At 39.8% G+C, this 5,224-nt stretch overlaps 1 pseudogene; it reads left to right on the top strand.

Annotated features, from left to right (window-relative positions):
- The first annotated feature begins 1,635 nt into the window (after positions 1 to 1,635).
- On the top strand, positions 1,636 to 2,275 carry LOC109131378 (putative receptor-like protein 8 pseudogene; annotated as a pseudogene).
- The last annotated feature ends 2,949 nt before the right edge of the window (positions 2,276 to 5,224 follow it).

Genomic DNA, 5,224 nt, shown 5'->3' with positions numbered 1-5,224 from the left:
TTTATATATCTGAGTACACGTTTGAGTAGCTGGAAATCAGAAACAGTAGGAGCATGCATTTTCTGACACACATAGTTGACAAAGAATTGAATATCTGGTCATGTAAGAGTCAGATATTGCAGTTTTCCAGCTAGACTTCTGAAGTATTTAGGATTCTCAAAGATTTTATTCTGGTTTGGAGCTTTGTTGAGCTGTTGTGGTAGTGGTATAGCAATTGTAGAGCAATTCGACATAGCTGCAACAATGAGAAGGTTCTCGGCATACTTTTGTTGAGAGAGAAACAAGCCAACAAGATGAAATTGAGCCTGAATCCCCAGAAAATGGTGCATTTGACCCAGATCCTTCATTCAAAAACGTTTGTTGAGCTCTTCAAGTAGACTGTTGAGGAGGCTAGAGGAGTTTCCAAAAATCACCATGTCATCAACGTAAAGCAGCAAGAAGATAACATCACCATTTTTAGCACAAATGAAGAGAGAAGGGACTGGAATGCTGCAAAAGAAGCCAAATTCAAGCAAAATTTGCTGAACTCATCAAACCAGGCTCTTAGAGCTTGTTTAAGCCCATATATTGATTTGTGCAATAAGCATACATGATCAGGATGCTCTTCATCCACAAAACCTGTAGGTTGCTTCATGTAACAGTTTCTGTAAGATCCCTATGGAGGAAAGCATTTCGTACATCCATTTGTTTGAGTTCCCAGTTTAGGAGAGTAGCAATATGAAGAACTGGTCGAACTGTAGGAGTGCGAACAACCGGACTATACGTTTCAAGATAGTCCATTCCTTATTCTTGTTTAAAAACTTGAGTTACTAGTCTGGCTTTGTATTTGTCTAAGGATCTATCTGTATGAAGTTTAACTAGAAAGACCCATATGGAACCGAGCACATGCATATCTGGTGAGGGAGGAGCAATGGACCATGTTATTGTTGCTTTAGAATTGCCCATTTCTTCACCCATAGCAGCAGTCCATCGTTCATACTATAAGGCCTCAGCTACCGTTTTAGGCATTGGATGAGACACTTTGTGGGCGAGAAGAGCATACCTCTGATTTGACTTACTAATACCTGATTTTAATCTTGTGATCATTGGATGATTTGATGTCAGTTAGAGCTCCCCTATTGTCGTTTCAGGTGGATTTGTAGCACCGGATATAGCCAGCTGAGGTGGTGATGCGAGAACGCTGTTGCATATATAGGAACATGATAATGGCTTGCCGAACACTCAGTACATTCCTCATCACTTTCAGCTGTGCGATAAGGTAATATTTCATCAGGTACAGGAGGATCAACAAGAGCCATCGATGTTGTAGGAGGTGACATTGAATCTGGTAAGAAATGTGTGGAGTCTACAAATACTTGATCTGGATTTGAAGAAATATTTTCAGAGTCGACAGATATTGGCGCTGGACTTGAAGAGATATTTTCAGAATCCTGAGAAGGAGGAGAACCACTAGACGAGCTCTTAAGCCATGCTGTGTACAGAGGTGTGGGAACAAACGGGAATGATCGTTGTGATCATTGGATGATTCCCCAAGGAAGGCATTTTGACACTTTCGACGAGAGCAGCTACTTAGGCAATCCTTTTCTTTGTGGACCACTTAATTCGTTGCTTGACAAATCCATCCCATTCAAATTTGCTATGAAGCAAAGGTATGATTCTTATTTTGGCGGTTCTGGGTTCGCTAAAGAAATACTTGATTATTTGAATGGGATGGATTTTTCAAGCAACAAATTAAGTGGTGTTATCCCAGCAGAACTTGGAGATCTCTCAGAACTACATGCGTTGAACCTATCTCACAATTTCTTGTCGAGTTCTATACCTTCAAGCTTCTCCAAACTGAAAGATATTGAGAGCCTTGATCTTTCTCATAACATGTTACATGGAAGCATTCCTCAACAACTTACCAGCCTTGATTTCCTTGGTGTCTTGGATGTATCTTACAACAATTTATCAGGGATCATTCCCCAAGGAAGGCATTTTGACACTTTCGACGAGAGAAGCTACTTAGACAATCCTTTTCTTTGTGGACCACTTGTGATGCTAAGAAGAGCTCAGAGGAAGAAGGCAATGGAAGAGAAGATGAAGACGATGAAGCTGCTTTTGACATGGTGGTGTTCTATTATAGTACTGCTTCAACGTATGTAACCGCACTGATAGGAGTTCTTGCGCTTATGTGCCTTGATTGTCCTTGGCGTCGAGCATGGCTCCTCATAGTTGATGCGTCCATTGCCTCAGCGAAAAGTATGTTTTCTTAAAATCATTTCATCAGTTGTGACGTACCATATTCTGTTTTTATAACATATGCCTCTCTACAACACTTTGTTCCTTATGATCCTTGTGTCTACAAACGGGAATGATCGTATCAAATAGAACATGTCGACTAAAGTATACACGACCAGTTAGAGGGTGATAGCAGCGATATCCCTTGTACTTTTCTGTGTAACCAAGATAAATGCACTTGAGAGACTGTGGATCAAACTTATTTTGAGCATATGGTCGAAGTGTGGGATAACAAGCACATCCAAAGGTGCGTAGAGCTTAGTATTCTTGAGCTTTACCATGCAAAACTTCAAAGGGGCTGCGATCACTGTCAAGAGAGGTGGTCGGTAAGAGACTACAGAGAAAATTTGCAGTGAAGAAAGCCTCTACCCAATAGCTTTGAGGTGTCTTGCTCTGAAACATAAGAGTAAGACCCTTTTCTGTAAATTGTCTATGTTTTCTTTCCGCCAACCCATTTTGTTGTGGTGTGTGTGGAGAAGAAATGTAGTGTTGTATACCAGACTCCTGCAAATGAGTCAAAAATATTTGACTTATGAATTCATCTCCACTATTAGTCTGAAAAATTCTAATTTTTTTTTATAGAAGATTTTCAACAAGGAGCTGTTACTTGATGAATATGGAGCAAAAAGCTGACTTTTTCTTAAGAGGATAAAACCATCAATATCGTGAAAAGTTTTCAATAAAGACTACATCAAACCTGAATCCTTGATGGAAGAAACAGAAGAAGGACCCCATAGATCACAATGAACTCTCTCTAAGGGTCTAGAAGCATGAAAATCAAAAGAAACAAATGGCAATTTCGAACTCTTCCCTAGCCAACATGATTCACTGATAACTCTCTAATTTATATGTTCTTAGCATCATTTTTTGTCTATATTTTGCATTGCTCATACCTCTAACTTAGCATTTTTAGGTCATTAACTGTAGGAATTCACTTTTAGACCATTTAGGGTGTTGCATTTATGCATTTGCATATTTTGGATAAAAACAGGTACTAAAGAGCCAAAAATGGGGAAAACAAGGACAATCCGAGCATGTACCCGAAGGAGCCATCAAGCTGCAAGAACAAGTCCGAACCCCAACACGATCGAGGAGGATCCGAGAGCATGAAGAACAACCCAAAGATCCACCTGAGGAGTAACCCGACTTCACCTCGTGTACTCCATCGAGTAGACCATCAGGCAGGTCTGGGAAGCTAGGTCAAAGGGTTTCCATATATAAATCCCCTCCTCTCCTAGCTCGCAAGGGAGCACGCCGCAGACCCTCAAACCAGAGAGCGAGAGCTTCTGTGAGAGAACTGAGCGACTCAAACATTTTCCTTTTCGTTTTGCATTTTTTTTTCATAGTTTTTATAGTTTTCTTAGATTTCTATCTTGTACTCTTTCTACTCTACTCTATCTTTTAATACAATGCAAGTTTCATTAATTTTCGTTATTTTGTTCCTTGTTATCATGTCCGAGTAGTGTAGTAAAGTGTCTAGGGATGGGATAGATGATTTTGTGTTCTTGATCGGTTAGGATGTCTTAGTTTGATTGTAAATGATTGATAGATTTCCTTCTAGGTTGGTGTTCTTAATGCTGTCAACAGATCGAGAGGTTGCGATTAGATCTAGGGCGTTTCAGCGACCGAGAGGTGTAGATGAGATGCGTGAATTAGCCAATGCTAGAGGTTTACTTGACTCTGAGTAAGGGATTAGATGAGTTTGAGTTTACTAACAATAATGAATCGTTCTTAATGCCTGCTTGTTCATATTGCTAGTGCGAGAGTGTGGTAAGTGATCAAGGTTGATTGTTGCTAGTGCGAGAGTGTGGTGACAAGGTTTTAGAGATTCATTGTCTAGGAAATAATTGCTTGAGGCTTGTAAGACAGTTAACTGGTCTAGAATACTTAGGATTCGATTACCCCATCCTTAGGGGCTTTCGTATTTTATTTGTTTACATTTTCTTTACTTACTCGACCACTTACCCGATCAGTTACACGATAACTTGCATCGAGTAATACCTCGAGCTGTTCATATCTCATTTGCTTACTCGATCACCCCACTCGATCCTGTACTCGACTGCTTGCATCGAGTGCTTAGGTCGTGTGGTTTCTTTGTTTATATTCCTTTCTTTTATTTATTTTAGGACTATTAGAACAAAAACCCTATCTACTTGGCTTGACTTGTATTGTCCTGATCATATCCTTCCTGCTAGCAATAAACAACCATTTGTACTACAACTGCATAGGGAATTGATACCCTTGGTGAAAACCCAACTATCATTCACACATGTTGCTGGTACTTTTATTAACTTGAATTGCCTTATTTGCAGAAAGAAGCTGGAGGACTTGAGCATTAGGATGTCCCAATCTTCAATGCCAAACTTCATCAGAGGTTTTGATTTGTCTAGTAGAGTAGAACGTCTTAGTCTTTGGATCCTACAGTTTGTAGAGACCATCATTTTCCTTTCCCCTTGTCAAAACTTTGCTTGTTTGCTTGTCTTTAATAATAATATCATTATAATCAAACGTAACAGCAAAGGGGTAATCCTTAGTCACCTTTGAAAATGACAACGGAGATTTCACTATTTGAGGACAAACCACAACATCTTTTAAAGGGAGATTACCTGATATAGAAGGTAGATTTGCTGAACCAATGTGTGTAATGGAAAGGAAGTTACCATCGGCTACCATGACTGTATCATTACCAGTGTAAGGGTGAGCTTTCTGTAGACGTTGAGTGTTATTGGTAATGTCAGTTGTTGCACTGAACCTGGATACCAACCACTGTCTTCGGTGACATCAGTTATATGTAGAGTAGAGAAGGCTGCAGCTGCAACTTCTAGTTTTTGATACTCTACATCAAAACGATACCAACAGTCCAGAGCATTGTGTTTTCATTTACTGCAGATCTGACAGATTGGTAACTCTGTTTTAGTAGAACCGTGAGGAGAGCCTGAACACT

Source organism: Camelina sativa, chromosome 3 (genome assembly GCF_030686135.1).
Source record: "Camelina sativa cultivar CO46 ecotype springtype chromosome 3, ASM3068613v1".
Taxonomy (NCBI): Eukaryota; Viridiplantae; Streptophyta; class Magnoliopsida; order Brassicales; family Brassicaceae; genus Camelina; species Camelina sativa.
The sequence above is the reverse complement of the archived record's forward strand: the minus strand, read 5'-3'. Positions and strand labels throughout refer to the sequence as shown.